This window comes from Leptodactylus fuscus, chromosome 4, assembly GCF_031893055.1.
Source record: "Leptodactylus fuscus isolate aLepFus1 chromosome 4, aLepFus1.hap2, whole genome shotgun sequence".
Classification (NCBI taxonomy): Eukaryota; Metazoa; Chordata; class Amphibia; order Anura; family Leptodactylidae; genus Leptodactylus; species Leptodactylus fuscus.
In genome coordinates, this window is record NC_134268.1 from 110556413 (window position 1) to 110578638 (window position 22226).

Below are 22226 nucleotides of genomic sequence, written 5' to 3' on the forward strand. Positions count from 1 at the left end.
CACTAACTGTAAGCCCAGTGTCCTTGTGTTCTCTGTTCCCTGGAACAAATAATGTTTTACATTGGGTTTTATAGTAACTATTGCCTTTGGTGTATAAAGATATCATCTTAACTCTTATTTGACTTTGACCATTGTTAACAATTAGACTTCAAAAACAAGATTGTCTATACTTTTGCTGCTAACAATCACTTTCTCCGGTTTGTACCTGATTCCTAATTGGTTTATTTAGCCTAGCTTCAGCTCTACAGTTTTACAGACCATCATTTTGATCCATTAGATGATCAAGAGGATCAGAGCAGTGTAGTGTAAAACTGATAAAATGACTAATAGAAATGAAACACTTTCCTTTTGTACTAGTCATTACATTAAAAAAAATAAAAAATTAAGGTTTCTTCCCTCCACTTTAAAAATTTTTCTCTGTGTGAAAACACACATATATATATATATATATATATATATATATATATATATATATTTTTTTTTTTTTTTCTACCATTTAAAGAAACTGAAAACCAATAGAAGGGGGCTTCCATATTATTTAATGCTCTACTCGATGATGATTGAAACAAATAATAAATGTTCCGTTTTCATGAGTCATTCTGTCAGTTTTATGGCTCTGATTCTCAGATAGATCAATACAACTGACTGTAACACTGTAGCATAACAGTATCCCTGAAGAAAGAGAGGAGAATCATCATACACTTCAGTCTTGGAGTATTAAGAAACAAACCTAAGTAGGATGAGACGAAGGTCAAACAAGTAAAATGTGCATTTTTTTTGGAGTGGGAGTTATATCAAATGTCAAAAGTAAATCTGCAAAATAAACTGGTGGTGCCAATTAATTTTTCAACATTAAAAACTGGAAATATATATATATATATATATATATATATATATATATATATATATATATATGTATTTTTTTGGCGCCCAACAGTGTCCTCATTAAAGATAAAAACGTTGACATTGCTGAGTGATGTTATACAACGTTGGCACTGAATGTCTGAGTAGCTGACTAATGAACTCTGACCTATGTAGTGGAGTTGTGCTTTACAACACATTTCCAATAACACTCTTGATTTGCTTCTGAGTTTTGCAAGTCATTTTGACCTAAGGAGCAGCAGTATGTTTTTTTCCATTAGTTATAATATTTTATAAATTATTATCTAGAGACCTTGATTTTTTTCAACATAAGCCATAGTTTTTAGCATAAAGGAACAGGTAAAAAAAACAAAAAACATTTCATCTCAAAGTCAGAGCAGTATTTTGTAAATGTTCACTACATTCTCTTCCTACCATATTAAAAAATGTGCCTCCAAAATCTGTCCTTATAATAGACTTCATTTTAGCTGGAAACACTTTGTACAGTTACTTCCCAATAACACCGCTGGGTAAATATGCCTTAAACACTTGACAGTTCTTTTGTAGGGAAAATAAATTTGTCTAATTATTTAAATTAAATTGCTAAAAGTTTAGTAATGTCATCATAATTAGTCAAGGTCATTAGGAGAAATGTCCATTTTTGAAATATAGATGGCTAATGAAATATTTATAGTTGTTCACACGTTGCTGTAATAAGTAATACCTAGTAATTTGTGTGAATGAAATTAAAATATAATTACAGTTAAATAAACACACACTAATGGTATCTTAGTATGCAGCAATTAATATAAATATTTAATTGCTGACCAGTGTTTCATTATGTGACAAAACAGCTGTGATTTAAAGTTTAATTTGATTTTAATAAGTGAATGTTTTTTAATATTTTCAGCAAATTACGGTAGCATTAAAGAAAAAAACACAATTTAAACTGGTAAATTGACAGAACATATTTTTCAGATGAACATTGATATTTTTTCTGACATTGCATTATATTAGAAATTAAAATATTGCTATTTAAGTTTATATGCTATTTAAATCAATAGAATTTAAATTATCCAGAGAAAAAAGTAAGTGGCTTAATAATGATGTACTAATGGTTACATAGTAATTAGACTTTTACATTTTTCGGGACTATAGCTATACCTTTGTAGTAAATTGCTAATTAATTGCTTTCAGTAGTCAGAGTAAATTATGCTAAAATGCCAAATAAGTCAAAGTAGAATAAATTATTATGACTAATAATGGTAGATTGAGTTCCACTAGAATGCATATAGGGAAAACTTTTGTTCATCTACACCGAATAAAGTAATTCATTTGCATTGATTTTCATTTTGTTTGCCCTCTATTTGAACTTGATAATAAAGTAAGTAAAATTTATTGTGACTTGTAAAGTAATGTTCCTTCCACCTCCAGTTCATGGCTACACTCCTTTATGTGCAAGTTGCACATTGTATTATGAAGACTTTGTGGTGATTGGCATTGGCTCATTAGAGACTGTTTTTATATGAGACTATTCCAACTGTATTATTTACGATTAGAGATGAGCGAACAGTAAAATATTCGATATTCGTTTTGAATAGCCCCTCAATATTCGACTATTCGAACGAATATCGAACCCCATTATTATATGGGGAAAAAATGCTCGTTTCAGGGGATCCCACTCTTCGACCAAGTCACTGTATTATGTCGGGATCCCTGTCAGCTTTGACTTTTTGCCATAGGAATGCATTGACCAGCGTTGATTGGCCGAATGCCATACAGAGTACAGCATTCAGCCAATCAACGCTGGTTCTGCCGGAGTCTCGTCTGTGAAGAAGTGGAGTCTAAGATCGGACCAGAATGGAGACTGCTGTGGACCAATTTTAGACTCTACCTCCTCCGGCAGAAGCAGCGTTGATTGGCTGAATGCTGTACTCTGTATGGCATTTGGCCAATCAACGCTGGTCAATGCATTCCTATGCCGAGATGTAACAGTACTGGCCGTGCACTCAGCTCGGCTACTCCAAAGATGTACAGAGCTGAGCGCACGGCCAACACTGCTACACTGGAGAACCTCTGCTACATCAGAGAACCGCTGAACCCTGCTGCACACTCAGCTCTGCTGCATCAGAGATGTAGCAGAGCTGAGTGTACGCTGAACCCTGCTGCACACTCAGCTCTGCTACATCTCTGATGCAGCAGAGCTGAGAGTGCCGCAGGGTTCAGTGCATCTCTGATGCAGCAGAGCTGAGTGTGCAGCAGGGTTCAGTGCACACTCAACTCTGCTGCATCAGAGATGTAGCAGAGCTGAGTGTACGCTGAATCCTGCTGCACACTCATCTCTGCTGAGATGCAGCAGAGCTGAGTGTGCAGCAGGGTTCAGCGCACACTCAGCTCTGATATATCTCTGATGCAGCAGAGCTGAGTGTACAGCATGGTTCAGCGCATCTCTGATGCAGAAGAGCTGAGTGTGCAGCAGGGTTCAGCGCACACTCAGCTCTGCTATATCTCTGATGCAGCAGAGCTGAATGTACAGCATGGTTCAGTGCATCACTGATGCAGAAGAGCTGAGTGTGCAGCAGGGTTCAGTGGTTCTCTGGTGTAGCAGTGCTTGCCGTACGCTGAGCTTGGCTGCATATCCAGAGTAGACGAGCTGAGCGCACGGCCAGCACTGCTACATCTTGGCATAGGAATGCATTGACCAGCGTTGATTGGCCGAATCGGTCCACAGTAGACTCCATTCAGGTCCGATCTTAGACTCCGGTTCTCACAGATGAGCCTCCAGCAGAACCAGCGTTGATTGGCCAAATGCTGTACTCTGTATGGCATTCAGCCAATCAACGCTGGTCAATGCATTCCTATGCTGAGATGTAGCAGTGCTGGCTCTGCGCTCAGTTTGGCTACACCGGAGATGCAGCCGAGCTGAGCGCACAGCCAGCACTGCTACACCGGAGAACCCGGTGAACCCTGCTGCACACTCAGCTATGCTGCATCAGAGATGCGCTAAACCCTGCTGCACACTCAGCTCTGCTGCATCAGAGATGAGCTGAACCCTGCTGCACACTCAACTCTGCTTCATCTCCGGTGTAGCAGTGCTGGCCGTGCGCACTGCTACACCGGAGGTATTCGATCAAATATCAGGCCATTCGAGGTATTTGTTCCCAATCGAATACCACGCGGCATACACAGTAAAAATTCATATCCCTTCCCACCTTCCCTGACACGTTTTTTGCACCAATAACTGTGCAGGGGAGGTGGAACAGGAACTAAGACAACGGAGGCAGTTAAAAAAAAAATTTTAAAAACCATTGGCTGCCGAAAACATGTGACCTCCCATTCATAAGAACAGCCGCTGCCATATTCGTCAGATTTGCGGTCAGAGATAGGGAGAGAAACATATCTGCTGAGGGCTAGATAGGCATTAGCTTCAGATAGGCAGGGAAAAACCGAAGAACAACAACAGCTCTTCTCAGAGCTATACACTGCAGGGACAGGAGTCCAGCTTTCCATGGACGGTGGAAAACAGGGATACAGAACAGTTACTTGTTGCTATATATGTGCAAACCAGCTTCTGTTAGGGGTGCCGCCCCCCACAAAATAGCAGGAATCCACAGCAGCTACTTCTTGCGATATACGTTAAAAACAGCTTTTATTAGGGGTGTCCACCCACAAAATAGCAGGAATCCACAGCAGTTACTTCTTGCTATATACGTGAAAAACAGCATTTCTCAGTGGTGTCCCCCCAAAAAATAGCAGGAATCCACAGCAGGTTACTTCTTGCTATATACGTGAAAACTAACTTTTATTAGGGGTGTCCCCCCAAAAAATAGCAGGAATCCACACCAGTTGAAAAATGAATGGGAGAATCATCCCGATCATCATGTCAGGGGCTGGTTCGGCCCCTGTCCAATGCATTTGCATTGATAAACTGAGCACTGCTAGTAGCAGGGGCCGCAGGCTGCCGGCAGCGTTGTAATGAATAAAGAAGTATGGCTGCTGGCAGTTTCCCAGGGCCCCGACACTTACACACAGGGGCCTCCTGCCAGTGGTATACTTTCCCTATTAATATAGGGAAAGTATACATCAGGAGCACACCAGGGGTAGCAGCTGTCGCTGCAATCTTAGGAAGCAATCTCTCTGCAAGCCCGGACTCCCCCCCCTCCCCCTCCTCGGCGGACAATGGAGCAATGGGGACAGGTGAAGGCACTTTTTATTTATTTTTTATTTTACACCTCCTGCCAGGCACATGGGTTGATCCAATTCCTGGACAAATCTTTTTTAGGATTTATCCATCTTTATAATATTGATGGTCTGTCCTTAGGATAGGCCATCAATATTACATCTGTGATGATACAACAGCCAGGACCTCTGCAGATCAGCTCTTCCAGGACAGTGTGGCTACAGGTAATGGTAACATTTCTAGGAGCTGCGCTGTTCACTTTCCATACAGAGTGTAGCAGTAGGTTTAGGTAATATGTTGTTGTTAAGCTGAGCTACCAGCAGAGATTGAGGCCCTTGGCATGAGTAGAGCCTTGCACCAGCAGTGTTTTTGGCACTTAGGGTGAGTTGAGCCTTGTACCAGCGTGTGTCCCTTAACATCAGGCGGGCCCTAAGTTCTGCGCTTTGCACAAAAGTTCCACATTAACTAGGCTGAATGGTACAAAGATTAGTAGGCCCGAGAACCAGGAACAGGTCTTGCAATGGCTGTCCGATAACGCTTAAAGCACATTGTCCACCAGCCAGTCAGCCTCTACCTCCTCTTACCCAACAGTCTTGTCCTCCTTCCACCCAAAATTCCCAATCTTCCCAGAACAATAACCCCAACTGTCCCTGCTCCCCCATCGAGGGCACGTTTCTTGAAGGTGTAGAGTTTTTTCAAGGAATGCGCCGAGGACAGATATAGTGTCGTCTACACAATTTGCCTCTCGAAATCGAGTAGGGGCCCTGAGAAGAGCAACCTGTCCACCACTTCAATGCACCGTCATTTGGAATCCAAGCAATGGAATCAGTGGCAGGCAGCAACGGCAGGACAAACGTCGCCCGCCGTTCATGCCACTGCCTCTGCTCACAGTGCTGGCGATGCACTCCAGAGGACGAGCCAGGACATCACTTCATCTGCCTCCGCCACTTTGTTGACTTCTCCCTCATCCTCCCCTGTTTCTGTCTTATTGCCTTCTCCTGCACCATCAAAGGCACCATCAGGCGCTTCTTTACAACAACCCACCATCTCTCAGACATTGGAGTGCCGGCAGAAATACACCGCTAACCACCCACCCATGCAAGCCTAGAACGCCAACATCGCTAAACTGCTCGCCTAGGAGAGGTTGGCGTTCCGGCTTGTTGAAACTCCCGCCTTCCCGGACCTGATGGCAACTGTGGCACCTCACTATGCCGTCCCTAGCCGTCTCAACTTCTCCCGGTGTGGCGTCCCCGCCTTGCACCAGCACGTGTCACTCAACATCAGGTGGGCCCTTAGTTCCGCGCTTTGCTGCAAGGTCCACTTGACCACCGACACTTGGACAAGCGCCTGTGGTCAGGGATGCTGCTTATCTTTAAGGACAGGCAGGGTGAATGTGGTGGAGTCTGGTCCCGGGGTGCAAACTGAGGTACCCTATCTCCTCTCCCAGGCCAAAATTCATGGCAGGAGTAGACTGAAACCCTACGACGCTGCAACCTCCACCACAGCTACTAGCGGCAAACGCTAAAACACTGGTGTGGGGAGACGTCAGCAGGCGGTGCTGAAGCTCATCAGCTTGGGGGACAGACAGCACAGTGCCTCCGAGGTCAGGGATGCCATCCTGGCTGAGATGGCATTTTTTTTTTCCCTGCTACACCTGGGGCCTGGCATTTTTACGCCTGTGATAATGGCTGGAACCTGGTAGCCGCTCTGGAGCTTGCCAGCCTCCAACACGTTCCATGTTTGGCCCACGTCTAACCTAGTGGTGCAAAGTTTTTTAAAAACATACCCAAATGTACCGAAGCTACTGTTGAAAATGCGGCGCTTGTGCGCCCACTTTTGCAAGTGCACAGGAGTCGCTGCTAGCCTAAAAACACTCTAGCAAGGCCTACATCTGTCCAAACACAGGCTGTTGTCCGTCATTCACACACGCTGAAACCCTACAATACCATATCTTGAGCAGGGTGTGTGAGCTGCACAGACCTTTGATGGAGTTCCATCTACAAAACCCAAGGGTTCCTCAAAGTCAGCTCCCAAAGTTTCTGCACCATGAGTTTCCAGGGGTGGCAGAGTTATGGCTAGGGGCAGAGGCATGGATAGGGATGATGTCTAGGGGCAAAAGCAGTGTGGATGTGGAGGCAAGCTAAGCAGGAAAAACTGGGGGTACAAGCTAAGGCATGGACTGGGGTGATGTCTAGGGGCAAAAGCAGTGTGGATGTGGAGGCAAGCTAAGCAGGAAAAACTGGGGGTACAAGCTAAGGCATGGACTGGGGTGATGTCTAGGGGCAAAAGCAGTGTGGATGTGGAGGCAAGCTAAGCAGGAAAAACTGGGGGTACAAGCTAAGGCATGGACTGGGGTGATGTCTAGGGGCAAAAGCAGTGTGGATGTGGAGGCAAGCTAAGCAGGAAAAACTGGGGGTACAAGCTAAGGCATGGACTGGGGTGATGTCTAGGGGCAAAAGCAGTGTGGATGTGAAGGCAAGCAAAGCAGGGAAAATGGTGGCTAGAGGCAAAGGGATGTCCATAGGCAGCAAGGGCAAAGATGCAAAACTCTCCCGTTTCAAGAATTTTCCTGACTTGTCTCCCCACAAAACATTCCTGGGAGGAGGGCTGAAACACCACCCTCCTCCTCCTCCGCTGTTAGATTGACCCCAGCTACAAGCTGAAAACGCTGCAACACTGGTGTGGGGAGACGTCAGCAGGCTGGGCTGAAGCTCATCAGCTTGGGAGACGGACAGCACACTGCCTCTGAGGTCAGGGATGCCATCCTGGATGAGATGGCAATTTGTTTATCCCCGCTGCCCCTGGGGCCAGGCTTTTTTGTCTTGTTGGAGGGCTCTGGAGCTTGCCAGCCTTCAACACGTTCCATGCCTGGCCCACGTGTTCAATGTAGTGGTGCAATGATTTTTAAAAACATACCCCAAATTAGCTGAGCTAAGGGTGAAAGTGCGGCACTTGGACTCCCACTTTCTACAGTACCTGGAGCTAGCCGCAATACACTCCAGCAAGGCCTACATCTGCCTGAAGCACCTACTGTTGTGCGAGGTCACCACACGCTCTAACCCTAGATACCGTATGTTCAGCAGGGTGTGTGAGCAGCAGAGACCTTTGATGGAGTACCAGCTACAAAACCCAAGGGTTCCTCAGAGTCAGCTCCCTCACTTTCTGCACCATGAGTTTCCATGGGTGGCAGACTTATGGCTAGAGGCACAGGCATGGATAGGGGTGATGTGTAGGGGCAAAAGCAGTGTGGATGTGGAGGCAAGCTAAGCAGCAAAAACTGGGGGTACAAGCAGCCGGTGGCATCATCACTGACAAGTACAGCTGTCTGTCAGCTGACAGGCTGACTTTCACCAAAATGAACAGACAATGGATAGACTCATCATATACATGTCAGTTACATGACAAATTTAGTGCAATTTGCAAGTCCAAGATGGTTTGGAGATCTGCGGAGAGGAATCTCACCACCTCTTGCGGGTCTACTGCGCCACCGCACTGTGCCGTCCACACCAGCACTTTCCCCCAAACATGAGGCGGTCCCTAAATTCAGCGCTTAGCCCTAAAGTTCCATGTGACCAGTTACGAATGGACAAGTGCATGCGGACAGGGACGCTACCTTTCAATTTGGGCACAGTGGTTGAATGTAGTGGAGGCGTGGACCGGGTCGCAAAATGTGGTGGCCTGACTTGTCTCCCCACACAACATTCCTGGGAGGAGGGCTGAAACACCACCCTCCTCCGCTGTTAAATTGACCCCAGCTACGAGCTGGAAACGCTGCAACACTGGTGTGGGGAGACGTCAGCGGGCCGTGCTGAAGCTCATCAGCTTGGGGGCCAGACAGCACACTGCCTACAAAGTGAGTCATGCCATCCTCGATGAGACGGCAATGTGGTTTTTGCCACTGCACCTGGGCCCAGGCATGTTGTCATGTGTGATAATGGCCGTAACCTGGGATCGGCTCTGTAGCTTGGCAGCCTGCAACATATTCCATGCCTGGGCCACGTTTTTAACTCATTGCTGCTAATCTTTTGAAAAAGGTACCCCAATGTTCCTGAGCTACTGGTGAAAGTGTGGCGCATGTGCGGATAGTTTTTAAAGTCTATAGTTGCCGCTGCTAGCCTCTATGCACTCCTACAACGCCTGTACCTGCTGGAACAACGGCTGTTGTGCGACGTCTCCACACTGCTGGCACTAGACATATCATGTGTTGAGCAGAGTGTGTGAGCAGCACAGACCTTTGATGTAGTTCCAACTCCAAAACCCTCGGGTTCGTCAAAGTCAACTCCCTCAGTTGCTCAACCATGAGTGGCCATGGGTGGCAGACTTATGTGAAATCCCATCCCATCCATTGCACTGGACACGAAACATTAGCATGCGCTCAGCACAACTTCGGATATGGCAGCTGCGTTAAGCAGGGTGCAGGGTACAACACAGACCAGGCCCGAGCACCAGGAACAGGTGTTAGAAATACTGCAGCATCCACCATTTCCTTCCAATTTTGGGGTTTTGGACCCGCCACCGACTTGTCTGGACCTCAGTGGGGATCATGAGACACAGTTGCCATCAGGGCAAGCTGTGGTTATGTGCGGTTTGCAGTAAGGGGGCAGTGCGCAATTGGAAGAGGAGTTGGTGGATGACGAGGCCACCGACCCCACATGGACAGGGGTGATGTCTAGGGGCTAAAGCAGTGTAGATGTAGAGGGAAGCTAAATCAACAAAAAACCTGGGTAGAAGCAAAGGCATAAACTGAGGTGATGTTTAGGGGCTAAAGCAGTGTAGATGTGGAGGGAAGCTAGTTCAACAAATAAAAAACAGGGTAGAAGCAAAGGCATAAACTGGGGTGATGTTTAGGGGCTAAAGCAGTGTAGATGTGGAGGGAAGCTAATTCAACAAAAAAAACAGGGTAGAAACAAAGGCATAAACTGGGGTGATGTTTAGGGGTGAAAGCAGTGTAGATGTGGAGGGAAGCTAAGCAGCAAAAACAGTGGGTAGAAGCAAAGGCATGCAAAACTCTACCCTGTTGGAAGACTTATTCCTAGGTCTGGAACACGTTAATGGCCCCCCTGGACAAATTACTGCCACTCAGGGGCCTAGTGTCACCAGGAGGGACAAGTATAGGCGCATGTTGTGGGAATACCTGGCCGACACCAGCTCTGTCCTCTCCGATCCCTCTGTGCTCTATAGCCTACACTTATTTTCTCATCTTTTTTTCTGCACTGCACATCTCTTGCCTGCTTCCTTTGGGATCTTACAAGTGGTGGTCCACTTCCAAAGATGGTAATTTCACTAGACAGTGTAATGGGAGTAGCTGAGGGATCGCTGTCTTAACCACTTTTTGGCACAAAATTAACTTCCAAAGCCAAATATGGTGCAAGTATATGATGCAAGGACACCTACACACCTATCTCTGACACATTGGGGAGTTCACCCTCATGCGCCCTTTTGGCCTGCACCATCATGCGCCTCTTCCCAGCCACTCCACATTTCCCAAGCTTTTCATTGCAGGCAGAAGTACAACACAACCCACCCCCATGCCCAAGCCTTTAACAGCCTCATCGATAAACTGCTGGCCCTGGAGATGTTGGTGTTTGTTTATGCTTCTGGAGACCCAGGCCTTCCGTCAGCAGATGGCAGCTGGGGCACCTCCCTATGCTGGGCCTAGCCGTTACTACTTCTCTTGGTGTGCTGTCCCTGCCTTGCGCCTGCATGTGTCCCATAACATCAGTCGGGCCCAGAGCTCTGCGCTTTGCTGCAAGGTCCACTTGACCACCGACACATGGACAAGCGCCTGTGGTCAGGGATGCTGCAGTGCTTATCTTTAATGACAGGCAGGGTGAATGTGGTGGAGTCTGTTCCCCGGGTGCAAACTGGGGTGGCCTATCTCCTCTCCCAGGCCAAAATTCATGGCAGGAGTAGACTGAAACCCTACGATGCTGAAACCTCCACCCCAGCTACTAGCGAAAAACACTGTAACACTGGTATTGGGAGATGTCAGCAGGCCGTGCTGAAACTGATCAGCTTGGGGGACAGACAGCACAGTGCCTCCGAGGTCAGGGATGCCATCCTGGCTGAGATGGCATTTTTTTTTCCCTGCTACACCTGGGGCCTGGCATTTTTGCGCCTGTGATAATGGCTGGAACCTGGTAGCAGATCTGGAGCTTGCCAGACTCAAACACGGTCCACGCATGGCCCACGTTTTCCAACTTGTTGGTGCCATGTTTCTTTGAAACCTACACCATTGTGCCTGATATACAGGTCAAAGTGGGGCCATTTTCGTAAGTGAGAACTAGCCTCTGCTAGGCAGAAAACATTCAGAGCACACTCCTCTCATCTTTGCACCGTTGGCTGGCGGAGGAAGACGAGGGGGTTGGAGTGGCATCTGATGTCCCTGTCCCACACGGGGCTAGAGGGTGCACTTCAGTGCATCCCATTGCTTCACCACAAATGGTGTGAAGGGGAGTGGAAAATGGAGGAAATGGAGAGTGACCCTTACAGTTGGGGCCAGCAAAGGCATGCCAAGTAACACACTGGCACACATGGCTGACTTCATCTTGGGTTGCTTTTCAACACATATTTCACATCATGAAGAACAAATAATACTGGATTTTTACAAGCCTCGAACCCCGGTCTAGGTCTAATGTCTGTTCCTTTCTTATATTAGGAGAGAGGGAAAAAAAATTACTTCAGTGATACGTTTAGCGTACATAGACTGACTATTAATGTGTATCCCACTTAGTGTTGTTAGGGTTACACACCGTCACAACCTGGCTAAAGCTTCTATAGCTGTTAATAAAGTCAACATAACTTTACGGTATCCAAAAAGACAGCTGGTACCGACAGAGAGCAAGACAAATGTCAACCAAAGCTGTGAGCTCTGAACACCCACAGTGACTTTGGCGTCATCATCATTATAAGGGAGCGGGTGGTAATAAATAACTTGGCAGTGCCTAAAACCCAAAAAGCTTATACAACTATATTTACATTAAGATACACAAATGACACTTTTCAGTAGCATGTCATGAGACAAGCTGATAAGCTCTTCCTTTGTGCAGTGCTATTTGAAAGTTAAACGCTGCCTTTATTTTAATTCTGGAGAAGGTGCAGACATTAGATTTAGAACATGTTGTCTTCATTGTCCAAATCCTCTATATAGGTAACGTGTTTTTCGGGCCGAGCTGTCTGGGAACGAGCTGGTGCAGCACTGACAACCTGGGTAAATATGGCAAGAGCCTGAGATGTAGGGTGAATGAATCCCCAAATTATTTGTGGAATTCCCAGTGAGACAATGGCACTATCTACCAGTAGCAAAAATTGTGGGTGCACGTAACCCCAATATATTCTTTGAATTCCCAGTGAGACAATGGCACTGTATAGCAGTAGCAACAATTGTGGGTGCACGTAACCCCCATTTATTCTTTGAATTCCCAGTGAGACAATGGCACTATATACCAGTAGCAAAAATTGTGGGTGCACATAACCCCAATATATTCTTTGAATTCCCAGTGAGACAATGGCACTGTATAGCAGTAGCAAAAATTGTGGGTGCACGTAACCCCAATATATTCTTTGAATTCCCAGTCAGACAATGGCACTATATACCAGTAGCAAAAATTGTGGGTGCACGTAACCCCAATATATTCTTTGAATTCCCAGTGAGACAATGGCACTGTATAGCAGTAGCAAAAATTGTGGGTGCACGTAACCCCAATATATTCTTTGAATTCCCAGTGAGACAATGGCACTATATACCAGTAGCAAAAATTGTGGGTGCACGTAACCCCAATATATCCTTTGAATTCCCAGTCAGACAATGGCACTATATACCAGTAGCAAAAATTGTGGGTGCACGTAACCCCAATATATTCTTTGAATTCCCAGTCAGACAATGGCACTGTATAGCAGTAGCAAAAATTGTGGGTGCACGTAACCCCCATATATTCTTTGAATTCCCAGTCAGACAATGGCACTATATACCAGTAGCAAAAATTGTGGGTGCACATAACCCCAATATATTCTTTGAATTCCCAGTGAGACAATGGCACTGTATGGCAGTAGCAAGAAATGAGGGTATTTGTAACCCCAATATATTCTTTGAATTCCCAGTCAGACAATGGCACTATACACCAGTAGCAAAAATTGTGGGTGCACGTAACCCCAATATATTCTTTGAATTACCAGTCAGAAACTGGCACTATATAGCAGTAGCAAAAATTGTGGGTGCACATAACCCCAATATATTCTTTGAATTCCCAGTCAGACAATGACACTATATACCAGTAGCAAGAAATGAGGGTATTTGTAACCCCAATATATTCTTTGAATTCCCAGTCAGACAATGGCACTATATACCAGTAGCAAAAATTATGGGTGTATATAGCCCCAATTCTATTGCTAGAGAACTTGCAGGGTATTTTTGAGGTGAAGGTGGGGGGGCACACCATTGGAACGGGGATTTGGGGTGTATATATGGGGTATACGGGAATACACTGTCAGTGTGTTCCATTCAGGATCCTGGGAAAGCTGGGTTGCGGCGATTGAGCCCGTCAGTGCCACGTTACACTGACAAGCTTCTCCCTGGAATTGAAGTTATATGTAAGCCCAATATATTCTTTGAATTCCCAGTGAGACAATGACACTATATGGCAGTAGCAAAAATAGTGGGTGTATATAGCCCCAATTCTATTGCTAGGGGACTTGCAGGGTATTTCTGGGGTGAAGGTGGGGGGGCACACTGTTGGAACGGGTATCGGGGGTATATATTGGGTATACGGGAATACACTGTCAGTGTATTCCATTCAGGATCCTGGGAAAGCTGGGTTGCGGCGATTGAGCCCGTTAGTGCCACGTTACACTGACAAGCTTCTCCCTGGAATTTAGCTCTTACAAGAGCTGTTGGTTGTCTTCTCCTTCCTATCTAGCCTGTCCCTGCCTACCCAGAATCTAAGCCCTAGCTAACTGGACGGAAACCTCTGTCCCCGGTGAATTGCAAGCTCAGAATGACGCAAAGCTGGGCGTCGCTGTTCTTTTAAATTAGAGGTCACATGTTTTCGGCAGCCAATGGGTTTTGCCTACTTTTTTCAACGTCACCGGTGTCGTAGTTCCTGTCCCACCTACCCTGCTCTGTTATTGGAGCAAAAAAGGCGCCAGGGAAGGTGGGAGGGGAATCGAGTAATGGCGCACTTTACCACGCGGTGTTCGATTCGATTCGAACATGCCGAACAGCCTAATATCCGATCGAACATGAGTTCGATAGAACACTGTTCGCTCATCTCTAATAAAGATAAGTATGCAAGAAGGTGTCATGGAAAAAGCAGTAAAAACATACCCATGTTACAGCACAAATAAGTCCACAATACTGTCAGTAGGCCCACCCCAACACATGTTTCGGCTTTTCTTCTCTTCCACGCCATCATCAGAAACATCAATATGCACCCAGTCATTTGGCACTTGTGCGACTTATCTTGCACCTCATCAAGCTGTTAGTGGTGCAGTCCCTGCTGTACACTCAATGGATTCCACTGTGTTTTGCCAAAACAGAGTGGAGGATACCTAGCAGCCATTATTTATCTGGGAAATAATGCTACTTTATGTCACCATTTGTCCAAAATGTACACCTTTCCTTGACTATGTCAGTCTGGGGAAAGGTGCACATCACTGTCGAACAGTAATTACGGACAATGACAATATATTGCATTCACACAGCACTGGATCAATGTTTTGAGCAGAGGCAATCTAGAAGTCAACAGTCCAGAAATGCAACAATGCTATGTGGGGCCTTAATCTAAGAGTGTTATAGGTGGGGTATGAGAAAATCCACGAGAGGGTTGAGTCAGTGATGCCAGGGGATGAGAGAATTTCTGGGAGGAATGTGTAAATCATCAGTTATAAAGATCAGGATGTAGAGATGGAAATTGCCAGTAAGTTATTATTATTATTATTATTGTTGTTGTTGTTGTTGTTGTTGTTGTTATTATTATTATTATTATTATTATTATTATTATATTTATTTATTTATTTATTTATTTATTTATTTATTTATATAGCACCATTAATTCCATGGTGCTTTACATTTGGGGGTTTACATAAAATACACAAAATATACAGGCAGATATAAAACTAACAGTGACCGACTGGCACGGTGGGGTAGAGGGCCCTGCCCGCGAAGGCTTACAATCTATGGGTGAAGGGGGGTAGAGACAGAAGGAGAGGGGGGGGAGACAGTTCAGATGGTGGTGTGGTGATAGTGTTATTGGAGGTTGTAGGTTGTAGGCCTAGGTTACGTGTGGGCAGGTAGTGGGAGATTAGTTCAGAGATATATGGAGGGGCCAGGTTGTGGATTGCTTTGTATGTTAACGTTAATGGCTTGAACTCAATTCGCTGGGCTATAGGTAGCCAGTGGAGGGACTGGCAGAGGGGAGCAGCCGATGAAGATGGGGGGGGGGGGTGGGGTGAATTAAGCAGGCAGCGCATTTTAAGGTGGACTGGAGGGGGGCGAGGGTGTTTGCTGGGAGTCCATGGAGAAGGGTGTTGCAGTAGTCTAAGCGGGAGATTATGAGGGCATGGACGAGTATCTTGGTAGTTTCAGGGGTGAGGAAGGAGCAGATTCAATGGATGTTCTTGAGCTGGAGGCGGCAGGAGGTGTTAAGGGGTTGAACATGTGACTTGAAGGAACGTGTGACTTAAAGGATAGGTCGAAGTCCAGGGTAACCCCAAGCTATGGTTTGTATTTCATTTTTGGCATGTGTTGTGGGGTTTTCCGAGCCCATGGACTATACTAACCTATTTGTACTGCATTTCATTGTATAAAATAGCAACATTAAAAAGTGGTAAAAGGCCCTAAAAAAATTTCACCATCAGAATTTAGTCCACATTTTGCATGAGTATTTGAGACCTACATCTCTTTTTTTTACCAATACTGATGTAAAATACTGACAAGCACTGATTGTGTTAACGTGACCTTACTCTGATAGTTACTCCCTTGTGCATATGTATATCAAACATCTGTTTTGCATATATGTAGCTGTGAAATCCATACAATAACACAAGGGCAATAAAAACAGATTGTGCCAATTAAAAAGGTAGTTTTTATTTTTGGCACACATTTTATTAGGATTGCTGACATGCAGTAAATGCCATGTTTTATTGAGCAGCTTTGAAGTGTTTTTTTTTTTTTTTTTATTTCCAGTAACAAATAATAATTCAGCATTTTAGATAAGACGCTCAGTGCCATAAATGATTGTTTTATTTATTCTCAGTTTTGATAGATGTACTTGGCAAACATCCTTCACATCACTTTGCTATGTGAGCCAAAACTCTTGTTTGACAGAAAGATTAATTAATGCTTCCTTTGTAGTGCAAGGGATGTCTTTCTTAATGATGATGCATGTTTAGTAATATGGACAATGTGAAGACAGTTTCTATATTTGAATAAATGTACTTCCTCACAGTGTGAGATGACAAATGTTTTCAGAGCAAAAGAATTTGATTTCTTGAATAAAGGTTTTTTTTTAAGACTTTTATTCATATCTTGAAGTATTTTTTTTTTTTATTTTATCATTGCTGTACTTGTCATTCTAGAAGAAATATACTTCACAGTAGATAGGCTCACATATATTACAAAGCTAGAATTTCAGTCTCCAATTAATCCACTAGATACAGGAAAAGTTGTACTCTGGAAGGTCAATTGAGATTGTTGCTTTATTCTTTAATACTGTTTTAGGATAAGGCCCCATGTAGAGGGTCGCAGTGAAAAAACGCTGTGGGCATTATACCTATAGCGAAACCTCTAGCGTTTCCGTAGGTATAATTGTCATGAATGGGGTTTCCAAAAACACAACTATTTTTGAAATTTCGGTGCACATATTTCTTGCAGTGTGTGAATGGGAATCGCTGGAATCCCATCCACTTTCCAGTAACTGTAAACACTGTGGTTTATGCCGAACTTTGGAGTTCATGCCATGTTTATGCCTGGCTTTAGGTCACGGCTAGAGATGAGCGAACACTAAAATGTCTGAGGTTCGAAATCCGATTCGAACAGCCGCACACTGTTCGACTGTTCGAACGGATTTCGAACCCCATTATAGTCTATGGAGGGAAATGCTCGTTTCAGGGGTACGCAAAATTTGATAAAATTATACTTACCAAGTCCACGAGTGACGGTCGGGCTGGATTCTCCTTGAAGTCTTCTCCCGGCGCAGCGCCTCCGCGGCGTCTTCCGGCTGGAATTCACTCTGCCTAGGCATCGGGGCCTAGGCAGAGCCGACTGCGCATGTGCGGTCGGCTCTGCCCGGCCCGACGCCTGAGCAGAGCCGACTGCGCATGCGAGGACATGCCCGCGCATGCGCAGTCAGCTCTGCCTAGACCGGATGCCTAGGCAGAGTGAATTCCAGCCGGAAGACGTCGCAGGGACGCTGCACGGAGAAGACTTCTAAAGGTAAGAGAAGAACCAGCGTTGATGGGCAGAATGTATAGCATTCTGCCAATCAGCGCTGGTTCTGCATCAAACCTTAAACTTCGAACAGCTAGTAGTGTTTGATCGAGTACGAGTATCTTGAATACCGTAGTATTCGATCGAACACCTACTCGATCGAACACTACTCGCTCATCTCTATTCACGGCCCCACGTTGCAGATTTTGCTGCAGTTGTTTGAGCCACATCCAGGAGTGGATTGAGCAGAAGGTAGAAGTATAAATACTTGATATATTTTTCCCATTCCTTTTATGGCTACAACAAAAAAAGCAACATTTCAACTATCCCTGGAGCCATCTTCAATAAAAGTGAGATTCAATTAATACACATAGTACCTCTCCCCATTAACAACATTAAGATCTTATGATTACTTTCATTAATCAATGAAGAAAGTCAATAAACAATGTTATTGACAAATACACAAAGCGATTAATCCATCCACCCAACTACTCGCTGCTCCCCATCCCTGACCTGTTTCTCCTCCATCACTGATGAAAAACTCTCCTCCCTAATCTCCAAATCCCACCTCACCTCCTGCACACTCGACCTGATTCAATCACATCTCATCCCCAAGCTCACTGAAGTCATTACTCCAGCCCTAATCCATCTCTTCAATCTATCCCTAACCAATAGATCCTTCCCCTCAGCCTTCAAACACGCCACTGTCACTCCTATACTTAAGAAACCGTCCCTCGACCCATCCTCTCCTGCCAACTATCGTCCCATCTCACTACTCCCGTACGCCTCAAAACTTCTTGAGCAACACGTCCACTCAGAACTCTCCTCCTATCTCTCGTCCAACCTGCTCTTTGACAGACTTCAGTCAGGCTTCAGACCCCGGCACTCCACTGAAACTGCCCTAACAAAAGTCACTAACGACCTGCTAACCGCCAAAGCCAAGCGCCATTACTCTGTCCTCCTCCTCCTCGACCTCTCCTCTGCCTTTAACACAGTTGACCACTCCCTCCTGTTAGAAATTCTCTCATCCCTTGGTATCTCAGACTTGGCCCATTCCTGGATCTCCTCATACCTCTCTGACCGCACATTCAGCGTCTCCCACTCGCACACCACCTCCTCACCACGCCCTCTCTCTGTAGGTGTCCCCCAAGGCTCCGTCCTAGGACCCCTCCTGTTCTCCATCTACACCCTTGGCCTGGGTCAACTCATAGAATCTCATGGATTTCAGTACCATTGCTATGCCGACGACACCCAAATATATATCTCTGGACCAGACATTACCTTCCTGCTGGCCAGAATTCCAGATTGTCTAGCGGCCGTAGCCTCCTTCCTCTCCTCCCGCTTTCTCAAACTCAACATGGAGAAAACAGAGTTTATCATCTTCAGCCCATCCTGTATGGCCCCTCCACCTGACCCATCTATCAAAGTTAATGGAACCCCACTTACCCCTGTCCCCCTGCCTTGGGGTCACCCTGGACTCCGACTTATCCTTCAAACCACATATTCAAACCCTCAACACCTCTTGTCGCCTCCAGCTCAAGAACATCCACCGAATCCGCTCCTTCCTCACCCCGGAAACTACCAAGATGCTCGTCCAGGCCCTCATAATCTCCCGCTTAGACTACTGCAACACCCTTCTGCATGGACTCACGGCAAACACCCTCGTCCCCCTCCAGTCCACCTTAAACTGTGTTGCTCGCTTAATCCACCTCACCCCCCGATCTTTATCAGCTGCTCCCCTCTGCCAGTCCCTCCACTGGCTACCTATAGCCCAGCGAATTGAGTTCAAGCTCCTAACGCTAACATACAAAGCCATCCACAACCTGGCCCCTCCATATATCTCTGACCTAATCTCCCGCTACCTGCCCTCACGTAACCTCAGATCCTCCAATGACCTCCTACTCCACTCTGCCCTCATCCGCTCCTCACACAACCGTCTCCAAGACTTCTCCCGTGCATCCCCCATACTCTGGAACTCCTTACCACGACACATAAGACTGACCCCCACAATCACAGGATTCAAGAAGGCCCTGAAGACTCACCTATTCCGGAAGGCCTACAACCTCCAATAACACTATCACCGCACCCCCATATGTACAGTCTCCCCCTCTCCTTCTGTCTCTACCCCCCTTCCCTCATAGATTGTAAGCCCTTGCGGGCAGGGCCCTCTACCCCACTGTGCCAGCCGATCACTGTTAGTATCATATGTACCTGTATATTTTGTGTATTGTATGTAACCCCCAAATGTAAAGCACCATGGAATTAATGGTGCTATATAAATAAACAATAATAATAATAATAAAAGCGATTAGTGCTTAGACAAATATTTCATAAACTGCATTTGTGAATAACCAGTGAAGAGCTCTTCATCATTTATTTAAATAATTTAAATGGCCCGTTGTAATAATATAATAATAATACATTTTATTTATATAGCGCCAACATATTCCGCAGCGCTTGTAGAATGTGAACAAACAAAAGTGACATCCAATTAACCCTTGGTACATGCCCTTTACGTGTTCTTTATTGGCTTTTTATTGGCTTCACCGGTATCTGACATGACGTCTCTGAGAATGGAAGAGGCCTGGAGACTTGTGTTAAAGTGAATAACACAGTTTGTTCTGTTTAATCACTTTCCTTGGGCCTCCGATTAGTATCTCCTCAGATTCCTGAGTATAATAATGGGTTGTGAGTGATGAACCCAAAAGATTTCACAATATAATATCCACTATTGGATATTATATTGTGTGGAGAGGCCATTATGGGACAGTACGCTATGTGAAGGGCTACTATGGGACATTATACTGTGTGGAGGCCAATTACACTATGTGCACTAGGGGACATTGTTCTTAAAGGGGTTGTTCAGAAAGTGAAAAAAAACTCCAGGGGACAGGGCAGGAGGTAACATTTACAAAACGGTGTATGCCGCTGTAGCCTATATGATTGCAGATTTCCTTAGTCCCCAGAAGACCTGCGCCCCACATGACCACAGAGTATAATCAGTGGCCTCAGCAGTCACTATAGAGGGACCAATGATGTCACTTACATATGTCACTGGTCCTTCTCCAATAACTGCTGAGTGCAGGGTTCCAGGCAAGATGCTACCAAATGGGCTGCAGTGGCAGACACCAGAGTGCATGAAAAAGTTTTCCTTCAATCACTGCAAGTGCACTAGGGCTCAGAGATGTATCTCAAGTGAATTCAGTGTTGAATGGTGGACATACTAAGTGGTAGTCAAGCCTAATTCTGAAACTCTGAGGGAGGGAGGGGGGGGGGGGGGAGAGACACCATTTTGATTTTTGCCTCAGGCAGCAGAAAAGCTAGAATTACCCTTGGGTGAACCTCTACCCAAAACAGGTTTATGAAAGAGCAAGTTCAGTAAATATGATACTGTACAGTGGCTTGCAAAAGTATTCGTAAACCTTAAACTTTTTTCACATTTTGTCACCTTACAATCACAAACTTAAATATATGTTATTGAGATTTTAAGTGATGGACAAATACAAAGTACCACATAAGGGGCCACACGGTGGCTCAGTGGTTAGCACTGCAGCCTTGCAGCGCTGGGATCCTGGTGTTCAAATCCCGCCAAGGGCAAAAAACCATCTGCAAGGAGTTTGTATGTTCTCCCCGTGTTTGCATGCATTTCCATCCTGTATTCCAAAAAAAAAGACATACTGATAGGGAAAAAATGTACATTGTGAGCACTATGTGGGGCTAACAATCTACATAAAAAAAAAACAAAAACAAAGTAGCACATAATTGTGAAGTGGAACTAATATGATCCATGGTTTTCAAAATTTTTATCAAATAATTTGTGTAGGCAGTGCACGGCAAGCACACGGACCCCATTATAGTCTATGGGGTCCGTGCGTTTGAATTGCACAGCGCTTGTATTCATTCCGGGAGGGTCCTCATGCGGACTCCTTCCGGATGGAAAACATCAGCATGTGTGAACTGGCCGTAACTTAGTAAATAGAGTCCAGCGGTATGTAATTTAGTCTGAGTATAAATGCACCTGTTCTGTGAAGGCCTTTTTAGTGTTTTATTAGAGAACAGTAGTGAACAAACAGCATCATGAAAACCAAGGAACTCCCCACACAGGTCAGAGATAAAGCTATGGAGATTTTTAAAGCAGGGTTAAGTTGTGGAGACATTTAAGAAGGGTTAAAATATAAGTTGTCCACTTTACAGATCTGTTTTTTTATGGAAAAGTGGCAAAAAGGAAACCATTGTTGAAAGAAAGACATAAAAAGTTCCATTTATAGTTTGCCACAAGTTATATAAAGCCCACAGCAAACATGTGGAACAAGGTGCTCTGGTCAGATTAATGACATGATTTTATCAGTTATTTTGGTACAGTTACTACAAAATTTGTGAGGTTCCATCTGCAGTTTTGTTTAGAACGAACACGTTTGAACCAAAACTGCTATTAATATATTCTGCGGTCTTTACAAACTCCCTGTTCTCCTCAGGTCTTTTGACTGATTGCAGGGACTGCTGATGCCTGTTATTCGGCCTCAGTAGTCATGTGAGCTACAAGACGTTGGGACACTTGCGTTTATGTGTAACAACACCACATGAATGCTGCAGCCTATTTATAGGCTCTTAATCCCCTGTCATCATTCAGCAGACCTGACAAGGACCAGGAGCCAAGGAGAGGTGAGTAATGCTGTTTTGTTTCATGTTTGATAACTTCCCCTTGGGCCTCCGCTTATTATACTCTGAAGTCTTAAGAAATTCCAGAGAATAATAGCAATT